Source organism: Pteropus medius, unplaced genomic scaffold, assembly GCF_902729225.1.
Source record: "Pteropus medius unplaced genomic scaffold, Ma_sr-lr_union100, whole genome shotgun sequence".
NCBI lineage: Eukaryota > Metazoa > Chordata > Mammalia > Chiroptera > Pteropodidae > Pteropus > Pteropus medius.
Window position 1 is genome coordinate 429,046 of NW_024348533.1, and position 16,212 is coordinate 445,257.

Here is a 16,212-nt window from a genome sequence, read left to right on the forward strand (position 1 = left end):
CCCTAGGGTGGCCAGGCCTGCCTCCCTCTGTGGCCTCAGCTCCTGGACCACCACTGGACCACCACGGGCCTCCTTGTTGCTCCCCAGACAATCCCATCCCAGGGCTATGAACAGGCCGTTTCCTCTGCCTGGAACACAGACAATCCCATCGCTTGCTCCCTGGCTTCACCAGGTTTCCGCTCAAATATCCACTTCTTATCCCAGAGAAGTCTTCTTGGACGGCCCTGTCACTCCGTGCCCTCTCCCAGCTTCACTCTTCCCCAGAGCACCCTCTGCTCCCTGACACCATGTTAAGCATTGAGCTTCCCTGATGGGGCCCTAGGAAGCTCCATGAGGGCAGGGACTCGGGCTGTTTGGTTTGTTGCTGTAAGTCCACAGCCCAGAGCAGTGCCTGGTGCATTTTCAGTGCTCAACTATTTGCTGGAAACTCTGTGAAGGAGTGAACAAAGGAATGAATGGAAAACTTTAGTGAAAACCAAGTCCCCACATTCTCTAGCCCGCCCGTGCTGGAGGATTAGGGCAGTAACAAGAGTCAGCTTGTGCTGTGGCTGCAGCTGTGCTGTCTGTCACCCTGCCCTGATCAGATCAGCCCTGCGGCTCCCACTTTGGAAGGAAGACTTGTGCGGGGACCTGCAGCTCCAAAACTCGACAGTCTGCAGCACTTGGGACTTGTCCAGACTGTTGCTGTGCAGATCACGGGGGCCTGGCTGGGTTCCTGCCCCTGTTTTCCTAGGGCCTCAGACAGGCTGGGAAGTGACTTACCCACAGTCCTGTGTAGACTCACAGGGTCACACGAGGTCAGAGCTGGGTGAAGCCTTGCTGATCTCAGGACCAACCTATGCCATGCAGGTAGTGCAGGGCAAATATTCGTGCGACTCTGGGGTCTGGCAGATCCAACCTCCGCCAGCTGTGTGACCTTGGAGAATTATTTGAAAGACAATACTTGAAAAGCACAGCTTTTCTCATGTGTAAAATGGAACTAAAAATCCTTCCTTTAAACAAGAAGCTTGTCTTCCTGTTCAGAACACTTTACTTCCATTCTTTATGATATTACATTCAAATTCCTACTACCACCAAAATCGGGTCAACACAACCGACCTGGTGTGATCCCTCCGGACTCCTCCAGCACTCCTCCTCCTTCCCACCTGTGTGCCCGGAACTGCCACCTTCTTTCCTCCCATCTGAGTTTACTAAAGCCCCAGGGGCAGGTCTCTTCCTTGACTTAGGCTTGACTGGGCACTCGGGGATGTATGAATTGCATGTTAACAGGCAGGAACCAAGTTTTGACTCTCCAACCAGAACGTGGCATCCTTGAGGGCAACTGTCTCATCTCCTGTGATGTTCCCCACACCAGCCCTTAATCTACAAAAATTCCTGTTGATGGACTCACTTGAAAATGCCCCCAGATATTTCCTCTAGTTCCCAAGGGAGGGAAAAGTAAGATATAGAAATAAATTGGAGATGAATTCAAATCACTCCTATCTGTGGGCTTGGTCTGTGTGAAAAAAAAAAATCATCTCTATCTCTAAACCAGACTTGACAAGTAGAGGAACGCCCTAAAAACAATGCACAGAATAAATCACAAGAACCAGCCTCACTTAAAGATTTCAGGAAGGAAAACACAGTTAAACTGAAAACTGTTAACTGGTGTTTAAGAAAAAAACACAACAAACAGCCCAGAAATGTTTTTAGGACTATCACAGTCCCTCAGGGGCCGATTTGTCCTTCAGTGGGGTCTTCCTAACACCTGTTTTTACTGAAAATCAATAGCCCAACATCAGAGCTTCATGAGTGAGAAGGAGAGGGAAACCAGACACAGAGAGACACGGCTGTGAAGCACACCACCCAGATGGCAAGCAGTAGCCACACTAAATATTACTGGCCAGTGCCCTCTGGCCACGAGAGTGGGCCACCGGGAAGGTGACCCAACAGCAAATGGAGTTCCCATGTCACCAAGATCTCCTTCCTGCCTTGTTCCTCTCTCTGGTCCATGCCTCTACTTCTCCCACCCACCTGCTAAATACATCTGATAAAAAATCCTTGCACAACCCTCCAACCAAACTAATTCCACATTATTTCAAGTGAGACCTAGGACCAACACATATTCCTTTCTTGTGCTTTTTTAAAGAAGAATATTAAAAGACAGAACTTAGAAAACTCAAGTGATATGGAAAAGAATTAGATCTAATACCTTTTGATTATAACCTCATATTAATCTTTTTGAATGCAACTCTACATCTACACAAAGAAACTGTCCCTTTAAATTTCAAACATCAACTTAGTTCTCTTTCTCTCTCAGATTTCGAAAAACAGGACTTGCTCATTACAATAGAGTCACAAAACACAATCACAGTCTACATAAAATCCTATACACAAAAATGTTCATAGCAGCATTATTCATAGTAGCGAAAACAGGGAAACAACTCAAATGCCCATCAAATGATAAATGAATAAACATAATGTGGTATATTCATATAGTGGAATATTATTCAGCAATGAAAAGGAATGGAGTACTGACCCAGGCTACGACATGGATAAACCTTGAAAACATTACGCTAAGTGAAAGAAGCCAGGCACAAAAGGCTACATGTCATACGGTTCTATTTATATGATATCCAGGACAGATGAATCTAAAGACACAGAAAGTAGATGAGCGGTTGCCTAGGGCTGGGGAAAACGGGGAGCCTGGGGGGTTGATAATTTAGGGGTATGGAGTTTCTTTTTGGAGTAATAAAAATGTTCTAAAACTGACTCTGGTGATAGATGCACAACTCTGTGAATACCCTAAAAACCACTGAAGCATATATTTTAAATGGGCAAATTATACGGTATAAGAATTATAATAAAGCTATTTAAAAAAAAAAAAAGGACAAGGAAAAAATATCCCACAATCACATTAGTGACAATCACAAGTTTGTGGGAGTGGCTGCTGTGGAAGTTTGTCAGTTGGAAACATCCGCAGTTAATGTGTTCTGGAGGCTATTTGTCCTGAGTTGACCAGAGAAGTGCTCCAAAGCAGTGCTCAAGAAGATGTCCCCCAGGACAAAGGACAGGTTTTCTTTCACTGTCCGCAGTTGTAACTGAAATATTTTAAAACATTCAGATATTAACAGGCATTTACAAGTGACGTGGTTTATAAAATAACCGATTTTGACCATTTAGACTCAGGTGGCATCAGTTACCAGAACTAGGCTGTATCAAAGTCACGTTCAGGGAGCTCAGAGTTTGTCAGTGTGTGCGTCCTCAAACGGGTCATGAACCCCCTCGGCACTTTTCGAAATTTTCAAATCGAACTTTTCCAATTTGTAGAGGTTATAGGTCTTTCGAATGAACAACAAAGCCACCTTGCATCAACGGGTCCACATGATGATGCAGGTAATAATGGGCATGAGGCAAACAGTAATACAGACAAATTTTACCAATGTGTGCCAACAATTCAAGCTACATGAAATAAAGAAGATAAAATAGCATCATGTAAAGTTAGGATATTAAATTTGGAGCCAGGGGCTGTCTGGGGGTTGTGTGTTTGTTTCCCATTAATTTCACTTTGTCTCTTTCTCAGGTTGTCGAGACCAAGAGCGAGTGTGACTCATCTACCCATGGGTGGCCAGCCTCACTCTCTGATAAGAGACCTGGGGCTGCCACTTTGGCTTGCTACATCTTAGCTCTGGAAGTAATTTAATCTCTGAGCCTTGATTTCCACATTTGTAACAAAGGAATAATATCATCTATTTGACCAGGTTTTTGTGGGGACTGAATGAGATGTAAACTGTGTAGCATAGGGCTTGACGCACGAAGGTTAGGGTGAAACTGGCACAGGTTGGGGTGAAGGACAAGTTCCCTGTGAAGAAAGACCTGTGACGTGACAATGAGGAAAGGTGTCACAGAATCTTTATCAGGCAGGGGCCCCAAAGGGGTTGCAGGCCAGCGGAAGGATATCACCAAACCTCATAGGTGCTGAAAATCAGGGAGGTCCTTCGCTAGACCCCTCGCTAGAATGTCAAGAAGTGGTGTAGGTGCCCTTAGTGTTAAGGACCGAAAGTATCTTTTTGCTCGAATGTAAAACAGAATTATTGTCTGTTAAGGGTAGAGCTAATAACTGGGGCTGAAATAGAACGTAAACAATCTCTACTTCACTGCTGTGACTACAGCACAAACAGTTTTACGATCAGTAAGGTGGAGCTATGAAATCACCAGCTGTGGGAAGAAGGGAGGAGCAGTGGGAGAAGCCCAGCAAGGGAGCCGCAGGGTCTGGGTGAGCACCTGGGCTCTGCTGGGCCGGGGGCAGCTCCCTGGCGGGACATGAACAGGCCACCCTGTGAGCACCTGGAAGAAGTCCACCAGGTCCCTGCAAAGAACACCTCACACGCCCCGCTTACACACATGTGATGAATTAAAGGGAACAATTCTGGGTGGATACTGCCTCCCTGGATGACAAAGGGGATGGGCCCAGGGTGCAGGCAGGAAGGGACGCCACACTCAGAGTGCAGAGGATCACCCTCTTGCCCCCATCCCCTCTGCCACATTCTAGCAATACTTCTGGTTTCACTGCTATTGTTTTTTGTTTTTGTAAACAAACTAAAAATCAACAAACTACCCCAAATTCAACACGTGTGACTTACACCAATTTCTATATTTAAAAAATACAAATAATTTGGAACAAATAAGAGAAAAATGCTGGTCAAGTTCTAAACTCACCCACGGCTGGTGGCATTCATGTCTCTAGGAGAAGGGAGTCCATTTTCTTGTTCCCCTGCTGTCCAGCCCTAGGTTGGCCTGCCGTGCAGAGAAGTCCAGGGCATGCTGCCATCTGCAGGCAAAACAAGGAAAAGCACAAGTTATGGCTCAAATCGTCCACTTAAAGCCCCTGGCCTGGGCCTGTCCTCAGACAGCTGGAAGACTCAACCTGGTGCAAGAACCAGGAGAACTCACTCAGTTCCACGTTTGGGACCCCACTGCAGAGTTGCAACAGACTTCGTCAGTGAAAATTCTAAACTATCAAGGGCTCAAGTATTTCTTGACAAAAACAACAGCAAACTTTTACACAGGACTCACCATGTGCCAGACACTGCTCTAAACGATTTTCACTTATTAACGCATTTAACCCTCAGAAAAACAGGTGACTATTTTAGAAGGTCTCTGTCAGTTGGTCTGATTATTGAGCTAGGTTGGATAATTAAAATGCAGAACTTGATAAAACCTGATTTCAAAGGGAGGTCAGATATGAAAACTCTGAGAGAGACTCTGAGGTCATTCATTCTCCAAATATTTATCGAGTGCCTGTTCTAGACCAGATGCTGCTCTAGGACCTGGGAATAGAGGCATGAGCCTAAAAGACAAAGTCCCTGCTCTCACGGAGCTTCTGTTCTGGTGGGGGGAGGTGATGCTAGAAGAGGTGATAAAGGCTGTGCAGACGCAAAAACAGAATAAAAGAGCTAGAGAATGATGACAATGCTGTTAACATCATCCATCCATCCATCCATCCATCCATCCATCCATCTATTCATTCATATTCCCAGGTTTCCCAAGTACTTACTAACCATCTACCACAAGCCAAGCACTGTGCTGGGATGCAGTGATGGGCAAAAGACAGACATGGTCGTTGCCTGCACATATTGATCAAACGATCACCTAAATAAATGCAAAGCCGTTAACCTGTGGTAAGTGTGAAAGCAGAGTGGTACAGGTCCCTCCGAGGGCATCCCAGGGAGACTTGACCTTGTTTGGAGCCTTGGGAAGGCTGGAGAGGGAGTGTGTGTAGAAGCGTCCTTGGCAAAAAACACACTGTGTGCAAAGACTGGATCTTGAACACAAGCCAGAGGTGGAGTGGGGAGAGGAGAGGCAGGAGGAGCTGGAGAAGGAGTGTGGGCAGTCCTTCTTTGCTTGGTCCTCCCAGACACAAAGGGCCTCTGAGAATTGGAGCGCAACGCAAGGGTCCTAGACAGAGGTATAACGTGGATGAATTTGTGTGTTTTCAAAAGATTACATTATGTGTCGCCCGGCCAAAGATGATGTCTGAATTTCTGGAAGCTGTGAATATGTTCCTTTACATGGCAAAATGGACTTCACAGATACAATTAAGTTAAGAATCCTGAGATGGGGAGATTGTTCTGGATGTAATCACAAGTGTCTTTATAAGAGGGAGGCAGAAGGAGGCCAAGTACAGAAGAGGAGTTTCAGCATGACGCAGCATGAGAAAGACTTATTGGTTTAGAATATGAGGAAGCAGCTATGAACCAAGGAATGCAGGAAGCCTCTAGAAGCTAGAAAGGCCTTCTTTGCTGTTACAGCAGCAATAGGGGACTAATTCATACACTGACCTCTGCTAATAAACAAAAAGACTAGAGGTAAGGGGAAGGGGAGGCAGGGGCCAGGCAGATGTCATTTTGTTATCCAGGCAAGGGATGGGTGAGAGCTTGAACCACAGCAGTGGCAGTGGGGGTGGAAAGGAGTCGGAGGACCCCAGGAGGGCAGGAGTCGGCCATTCAAAGGTCAGCTGCAACCTGGCAGATGTTAGTGGAATGCCACAGCAGGCCTCTCTCTGTCTCAGGACCAGGGCAGCTCACCCTGGGCAGAGCCCAGCACCCATTGTGGGAGGAAGCAGCTCTCACCAGGGCAGTACGATCACTCCTCCACTCACTTAATGGGGACCTGCCAACTCCATTCCCATGAAGGAGTCCGGGGGCTTCCAGGAAGAAGCTCTAAGAAGTAACGACAGCCAGGAAATTTCTACCATGCAAAAGGGAGCAATTATTTCTACCAAGCATTTGGCTTTGCACAAAGAGATTTCGTAATCCTGGAAATGAGGCGTCCAAATTTAAACACACACACATCTCCAACTCAGGTGATGCATAAGAACAATTAAATCCGATGTGTAGAAATTTTGTGGTCAGTAGAATAATGCAGAAATTAAAGAAAGAGAATAAATGAGAAGCTAGGATATCCTCTTATCATCTACTTCATTTCTTTTTAGTGATGCAGACCTACTGAAAAAGTGGGGTCCTAATTTGCTCCTGCCTAATAGGGCCGTGAGAAAAGGCAATAAAAATGATTCCGAAGAATTTTAGCTATATTCTCTCTATTCCCCCCAAAGTATAACTATACACCCACCAAGACTTTGGAGTGTACTGTGGGGTGACAAGGAGGTCTTGAGGACACTACTCCCCCACCCCAGCCCCAGGTGACTTTGCAGCAGGCCTCAAACTTAACCTGATTCTAGGAGCACATAAGGACCCAGGAGTGCCTGAAGATGGCAAAATACCAGGTAGTCTGGTATTTTATCTATATCTAAACATAGATATACGTATGTATGTATGTATCGTTTTTCTGGTGACAAAAGCAACATATGTTTATTATTGGAAAACACAAAAATCCCCTGTAGTCCCAACCATCCAGAGATAACTTATTTGGAAATATTTTCTTCCAATCTTTTTTCTAATAATTTTAGTGTGTGCGTGCGTGTGTGTGTGTGTGTGTGTGTGTGTGTATCTATATCTAAATCTATACTTTCTTTCTAACAATATTAGGATACTGTGTTTATTTTTCTCTGCAACCAGTTTTGTTCTATCTAGCAGTATATAATTTTTCCATGTCATTAAATATAATTTTTAATAGTTGGCAGTATTCCATCCTAGAAAAGTTTCAAAATCACTTAAGGAATTCATTATTGGGGGACAACCTAGTGGTTTCTAAATTTATAATTGTAGAAGTCCCACTGGGAGGAACAGCTCCAAATATAAGAACATCTCCAATGAAAATCTGTGTCTGAGCTCTGATTATTCCTTAGGGTCTTGTTTTGCACTTTTCAGTCATCTATTCATCACCATTACTACTTCGCCATAATTATATACCGTCTGCACTGTACTTAACATTTCTCTTTAAATCAACTCATTTTTGCCCTTAAGTAAATGTACAAACCTTACTTACTATTGTAAATGGAAAACCAGCATCATATGTCATGAATGAAGCAATTGTAAAAATAAATACAGTGGAAAACGAAACAGCATGGTGAAAATATAGTTTAAATACTGCTATTCCCTGGCTCATTCTTTTATATCAAAAGAGAGATTAGGAAGGTTTAGAGACGTGTTAAAGACATATGAGCACCAAGCTGAGATTCTTCTCCTTCCCTTGCTCAGAGGATTGAAAAGAAATCGAGCAGGGGAATAACTTCTCACCATGTGAGTCAGGGTTAGACGATGCTGCAAATGTGTTCCATATAGAATTACTCTGCACCACCTGAAGTGACTGCTCATGGGAATCGTGTCTTAGGATATATTCCTGGAAGTAGAACTAATGGGATAAAAGGTATGGACACTTTAAAAAGCTTCTGATAAGCACCAACCAAGGCAGTTTTACTATGAGAGTGCCCATTCTACTTCACCCTCAAATGCTAAGAATAAAGAAAAATGTTAAAATGTTAAGCTTTTTATTGTAAGATATTTTGCAGGGCCATTACATGAACCTTCGGTTTGTGGTAAGTTTACACAAACTGATACTGCACTTGGTTTAACCGAGCTAAAGTAAACTCAGTAAAACACGAGGAAATGACTTTAGCGTTTGCAAATATTTCAGAATGTTTTTATGCCAGCAAAGGTCAAATGAGGATCAAAATAGCCTGCATTCCACAGTATACTTTTGAGAAATCAGAGACCCAGGGAAGCATTACTCATGAGATACAAATCACTACAAATTTTGAGTAAGTCAATGAAAACTCTAAAAGAAACACATGTTTAAGCCCTCCTATCCTGGTGTGATAGGCAACTGCACAAATAGATTATAGATTGATGCAACTGTTAACATTTATAAAATAGAAAAAGAAGACAATTTTGAAGTGTAAAGAGTTAATAATAATAGAAAGCTTCCAGATTATTTCAACAATTCCTGGGCAGATACCCATGTGTGTATGTGCCTGTGGGGGAAATGTGGGGGAGGAGAAGATAATTAAAAACATGCTAAAAAGTGTCTCATGTCTGGAAAGACATTAGAGATTCTGATTGATTTTTGGCATTTGTAGGAAAATATAAGTTTATCTATGCTTAAGAATTTAATGAGAGATCGTAGTAAGATACAGAATTCCAATTCACTAAATAAAAAGGAAGGAAAGAATAGAGACAAAGACACCTTGATAAATCTAGAAAAAGGCATAAGAAAAAAGAAAAAAGAAAGAATTCATGATGAATATATGGCGAAACAAGATGGCAGGAATAAAGCCACACTTATCAGTGATCAAAATAATATGAATGAATTAAATGCCACTATTAACAAACCCAAGACTTTCAACCTAATGGCTATTAATAGAAAGATGGATAAGTAAAGTATGATGTTCCATTTTAATGGATTTGTGTATGCATATGCGTACACCACAGAAAGAGACCCATGCTCTACCTAGTTTAGAAATTGTAGAAAATTGTAGAAAAATGTAAAAGCAGAGAAAAGGGTGCAGAAAAACACACTAATCTGGTAACCGTGGTTGCCAGTAAAGAGTGGAATTTTAGGGGACAGGAGGGGCTTTCTCGTCTCACTCCATGAGTGTCTCTGTTGTTTGAATCTGTTATAAGCAGCATGTAGCCAGAAAAACAAGGCAAATGAGATAACAAATATAAGGACAGAGCCAATGAAATAGAAGATATATTGAACAAAAAGTAAAGGTGGTTAACAAAACCAAAAGTATTTCTCTGAAAACAGACATATCTCTAGGAAGATTGATCAAGAATAACTGATAGAAGATGGGGGTGGGGGGGGGGGAGACTACAGAAAAAAAGAGGAAATTACAAATACAGCAGACATTTTAAAACTTATAAAAGAATAATGTAAGTAATTATATGACACTACATTTTAAAAACATAGATGGAATGAATAAACTTCTAGAAAAATTGCCAAAATTGGCACAAAAATGATAGAAAATGTGAAAAGTCATTTAAGAAAATGAAATAATTTTTAAAACCACTTCCTCATAAAGTCTCAGGCCCAGATAGCTTTACCACTGCATTCTACCAATCTCTAAGGAACAGACAGTCTCTACCTTAAATGTGTCACTTAAGAAAATAGAAAAAAAGAAGACATTGCCAACTTAAGGTTACTATAATTTGGAAATTTGGAATATGGACTTTTCAGAAAATCAAAATACAGGCCAGTTTCACTTATAAACATGGATGTAAAACACCTAAATAAAATAGTATCTAATCAAATCCAAAAGTGTATTAAGAATGCATCATGATAATGTAATAAAAAATGGTTCAAAGTCAGAAAATCTTTCAGTGTATATCACTCCATTAATGCATTACGAAAAGGGTTACCACTGCTCACTGTCTCTCCCTTCTCCGCCTCCTGGGAACACCATGACATCTCCCAGCCACCTCACAACTAGGTGAGACTATGTGACTGGTCCTTGCCAATAGAATGCCAGTAGAAGTGACATTTGTCATCTCTGGCCAACATAAAGGACCTATTATTGAAGGATTCAGATCCTAATGGATGGGGAATCAACTGGCTAGAAAGAGCCTCAGCTCCCAAATGACTAAGTGAAGAAGAGCCCACTATCTTGCCAACACCCTTGGACTGTGTCATGAGTGATAAATTAAAAGCTGTATTTGTATAAGCCATTGAAATGTTGAAGTTGGTACAATAGCTAATATTATATACCCAATAACACATGGAAAATCAGGATGGGGAAATCACATGATCATCTCACCACATACAGAAAGAACATTTGACAAGGTTCAATGACTAATTCATGATTACAAGAAAACCAAAAGAAAACAAAAAATACAATTCTTGGAAAAGTAGAATTAGGGGACCAAGCCCCTGTCTTCCCCACCACATTTTCTTCACAGCTTGATTATCCATTGGTTTAGCCACCACACATGATAAACTTTTGCTATTAAATTTTTCATTAGAAAGTAATACATGGGATTTTGTTTATTTTCCTTGGTATCTCAGATCCAAAGAAAAGGGACTTCCTTTACTTGATAAAGGTTGTCATCTACAAACCTGTAGCTAACAACGCACTTAATAAACTATATCAATTCTCCTTAAGAAATGGAACAGACAAGAATGCCTGCTTTTACCACCACCATGTAATAGAATGATAGAAGTAGTAGCCACTACAAGATAATCAGAAAGAAAACAAATATGAAATTGGAAGGAAAGAGACAAAAGTTATCAATGTTTGCAACTAGTGTAATTATTTATATAGAACTCTCAAGGGAATCCACAGAAAAACTATGAGAATGGATAGGAATTCAGAAAGGATATAAGACCAATCTGAAAACAATTGCATTTCTCCACACCAGTAGTAACCAACCAAAAAAGAAAGGGAGAGAAAAATATTTAACAGTATAACAGGCATCAATGTAACAAAATAAGATACCATTTATAATAGTAATGTTATTGAATCTAGGAATTATCTTAATAAAGAATGCATAAGAGCCCTGTGGGGAAAATTTTAAAACTCAATTAAAATACATAAAATGCATAAATTTTAAAACTCAATTATAATACATAAAATACATGAATAAATGGAGAGATAAGACCATTCCCGTGGGTGAGATGACTTGACATTTAAAGGTATCAATTCTTCCCATATCAAGCTGTGATTTCAATTAATTCCAATAAAAATTTTAGGAGGACTTTTTATGAACTTTCCAAACAGATTTTAAAACGTTTACAAGACAAGTCCATGACCAGCTAAGAAGAGCTTGAAAAAGAAAAAGTACACGTTAAGACATATAGCAAAGCTATAGTAATAAAAACAAAATCCAATTGGGTTAAAGATGTAAATGTAAAAGATGATATAATAAAGTCAGTAAGAGAAAATACAGAAACAAATTTTTGTGTAAGAGTTAAACAATAAAGCTCATAGATGAAAACACAGGAGTAACTCTTCAGGACCTTGGGTCAGGCAAGGATTTCTTAGATATGACACCAAAAGCAGAAGAAATAAAAGAGAAGATTGGTCATTTGGATCTCAACAAGATTGAAAATTTTTGCTTTAAAGAACACCATCAAGAAAATAAAAAGGCAACTCACAGAACAGGGGAAACTGTTTGCAAGTCATGTATCTGATAAAGAACGTGTATCAAGAATCTATAAAGAACTCTTACAACTCAATAACAAAAGACTAAACATCTCATTTAAAAAATAGACCTGAATTGACATTTCTCTAAAGAAGATATACGAATGACTAAGTCCGTGAAAAGATGCTCAACACCATTAACCATCAGGGAAGTACACATCAAAACCACAATGAGCTACAATTTCACACCTGCTAGGATGGCGATAAAAAAACAGACAATAAGTGTTGGTGAGGATGTAGAGAAATTAGAACCCTCATGCACTGCTGGTAGGATTATAAAATGTTGCAGCTGCTTTGGAAAACAGTCTGGAAGTTCCTCAAAAGTTTAAACAGAGATACCACATGATCCAGCAATTCTACTTCTAGGTATATATCCAAGAGAAATAAAAATATATGTTCACACAAAAACTTACACATGAATGCTCATAGAAGCATTATTCACAGTAGCCAAAAAGTAGAAACAACCCAAACTTCCATCAACTGATGAATGAAAAAACAAAATGCTGTATATCAACATGACGGAATATTATTGGGCAATAGAAAGGAACACACTAGTGATGCATGACATAATGTGGATAAACCTCCAAAACATTAAGCTAAGTGAAGAAGCCAGTTGCAACAAACCACATATTGTATAATCACATTTATATAAAATTTCCAGAAATAGGAAACTATATATAGAAAGTAGGTTAGTGCTTGCCTAGAGCGGGGGAGGGGGATATTGAAGGATATTGAAATGACTGCTAATAGAGTAATAAGAATGTTCTAAAATTAGATTATGGTGCTGGTTACACACTCTGTAAATATACTATAAATCACTGAATTATATCTTTAAACAGGTGAATTTTATGGTATGTAAATTATGTCTCAATAAAGCTATTAATAATAACAAAAAGGAGACCATAAATGAGGTTAATAAGTGAGTGGGTGACAAGATGAGGGGATGACTTAAAACATCTACATTTGATAAAGGATCAACATTTTAATATGTAAGGATATCAACATGTAAGGAACAAAATGCAAACCAGATAGAAAAATATCAGAAACCTAAAAGAAAAGAAGGGCAAATGAGACAGCTGGGCAATTCACAAATGGCAAAACAACATGATGAGATGCTCGATTAGACAGAAATGGAGTACTGCTTTAACCTACCAGTTTGACAAAAATTAGTTAGATATTAATAAGTACTGGCAGATGTTGGGAAAGGGGCTCTTATGCACTCCTGGTGGGAGGAAACCGATGAAGCCATTCCGCCACACAAAGCAGCAGTTTTTAGAAAAAGACATCACACAAATATCCTAGAATCAGAAATCTCCTATCTATCCATCATCTATCTATCTATCTATCTATCTATCTATCTATCTATCTATCTATCATCTCTCTCTCTCTCTCTCTCTCTCTCTATCTCTCTCTCTCTCTCTCCCTACATCGTCATCTATCATTTATCTATTTATCTAACTATGTCAGAGAAATTCTTGTACAAGAACACGTGGACATACTTGAAAAGATGTGTGATATAGCACTGTTTATGGAAGCAAGGCATTCAGGGGCCACCCAATGTCTAGTCTCAGGAGACTGGTGAAGTACTTGTGGTGTACGCTTTTAATAGAAAACTATGCAACAGCCAGGAGTAATGAACTAGAATTGACATATAGCAATAAGGTTTGACTATAACCCTAGAGGAAATAACAAAATAAAACAAAAAGACTCAAAATGGACAAAGGATAACAGTGTGCCATGAATTGAGGAGTATATAATTCAATTCTGTATGCCTGAGATCCTAAGGAAAATAAATAAAATGCCAGGCATTACTTTCTAGTGAAAAATGTAATAACAAAGGGCATCACATGTTAGTGGCTAAGCCAATGAATAACAAAGCTATGGAGGAAAGAAAGTCGTGAGGGGCTTGCTGGGTCTTCAGCTGAGTCATTCAGTTTTCAGGAACATGGAAGCAAGAACCCAGTGTGGTAAAAATGTGATGGATGGTGTCACCTAGTCCGAGACCACTCCTCCCCCTTACCCGCAGACAGAAGATAAAGAGTGTGGGAGTGTAAAATATTTCTTTCCACTCCCATTTGTCTAAGTTCTTCTGGCTGGACTAATAGATTAACATGAGACAGATTAACAGGAGAAAAATGTCCAAATTTATTACATATGAGAGTTCACTAGTTGAGGTTTATAGGCCATTCTGGACTAAGGACAGGGAGTCGGGGGTTTAAGATTTCAAAGGAAAAGCAGGTAATTCACAGGTAGTTGAGAAAGAGCAAACATGTGGTAAACAAATTCTTGCTGGGCCACCCAGAAACAAAGGGACACAGTGGGGAGTCCAAAAACAGGCTTGGCTAGATTTCTCCCAGTCTGCCACATTTAATTCATATATGCTTTAGGTGAACACGCTAGGGTTTCCTTCCTGAAGCAAGTTTTTCTATCTGAATTCCTTTAGGTAGGTAAGGGTCAAATGTTCTGAGGCTTTTGTTTCTTAAAAATAACCAGCTTAAAATCAACATCCCAAAAGGTATATTTAGAGGTGGCAAATTTTGGTCCCTCTCAAGAAGAAAGGGAGAGAACCATCCAACCATGAGTTTAAATTTAGTTAACAGGAGGAAAAGAGAAGGACATTATGGAATTCAGAAGAAAAGGAATAGCTTGGTGAAGGTTAGTCATAAAATCAAAGGTCTGATTTTCTGGCTTATGATAAAAGCAGTATTTTCTAAAAGTAATGAATACTCACCACCCCACTGCCACTGGGTGGGGTGGGGCGGGAGGGGGGAACTCCATGTTTTAAAAATTAGGGCATCGAGTCATCTTTTGTCAAATTCAGATGGCTATTTTCAAAGCCAAGATCATTCCAGTTTTGTTTTAGTAATGGGTCTTATGATCAGATCCATGTGATTAGGCTGAATTCCTTTTTCTTAAGACAAAGAAGTCGAGTAGAAAGGGGTTCTTGGTATTGGCTACAAAAACTGGCATGTAAGTCAAGTGCCTGCAGATTTCATCACTTTGAACACTGAGTGCCTCCTCTCACCTATGCTTGTCCTACACAACTGCCCTGTGGACAACTTGCAGACATATTTTCTCTAGCTAGGGGATGGGGAGCACCCCAATGGCAGGGGCTGTATCCACAGCCTTGAGGCAGCGCCCAATTCTCCGCATACCACGAAGGTACGCGGCAGACTGGAGCAAGGACAAAAAACCAGGGCACTCGTCTTTCACCCTTTTGCTGGTGGACGCAGTGGACAGAGTTTCCCTGTTTGGGAAAGTCTGGGTCCCAGAGTGCATCCATCCCTGGCCATTTATGCCAGACCCAGGGGCCGGATCCCTGCAGAGTGAGCTCCCCCTCCCTCGTCTTCACACGGGCAGGGTCTTGAGGAGGGAGGGCGACATCCTGCCCTAGCTACTCTCCAAGCCTGCGACCAAGAGAGGTGAGCTGCCAGGCCCCTGGAGGGCACCACAAGGGCGCCCAAGTGCACGAGATCTGAAAACCGCAGAAAGCACAACTACACGAGGGACAGGCCAAGTGGGGAAGAGGAGGGATCTGATAGGTAAGAAAGGATAAATGGTGCGCTCCTTCATCTCCGCTGAGCTCAGTTAGGCACTCTGCTTGCATTTTGCATCCATCCATCCTCCCACTTTGATTTTAAGAAACCCGAGTTGGGGGGTGGGGAATCCGTGTTCCACAAAAAGGAAACGTGCGCTGGGAGTGGTGGCCTGACTTGCCCCCGTCCCACCTCGACCCCAGGACCCCAGATCCCTGACACGTTTGCCGGAGCTCCCCCAGGTCTTCCAGAGGGCCTGGTAGAGCCGAGCCCCGAAAAGCCCCAGCCGGCCGCGCCTCAGGCCCTCCCAGCCCCGAGGCAGAAACCCCCGGCCGGCCGATCCGCGTCAAACGGCCGCCCGGCGCCCCGCCCGCCCGGTCCGCAAGGAGGAGCCCGCGAGGCGGCCGCGGGGCTGCGTTTACCTCTCCCGGCGCGGGCTGCAGCCCCGGCTGCAGGCTCCAGGCCGGCCGCGCGCCGCACTCTGCGCCCCTCGCCCCGACGGCAGCCGCGCCAGCCCTGGCTACGGCCACTTTCATTTTCCTCAACTATATCGTCAGGAAAGCGAAAGCGAAAACTGCCGAGAGGCGGGCCCGGGCCTGA

At 41.9% G+C, this 16,212-nt stretch overlaps 1 long non-coding RNA gene across 1 annotated transcript in view; it reads right to left on the minus strand.

Annotated features, from left to right (window-relative positions):
- The window catches only part of LOC120616519 (uncharacterized), a 64,159-nt gene extending 47,967 nt beyond the window's left edge, over nucleotides 1–16,192 (minus strand). The window contains exons 1-2 of the long non-coding RNA XR_005656612.1: nucleotides 16,035–16,192; nucleotides 4,699–4,810 (exon numbers count right to left, since the gene is read on the minus strand). This is a non-coding gene — a long non-coding RNA (uncharacterized LOC120616519). The remainder of the gene's footprint in view (nucleotides 1–4,698; nucleotides 4,811–16,034) is intronic.
- Nucleotides 16,193–16,212: the final 20 nt, after the last annotated feature.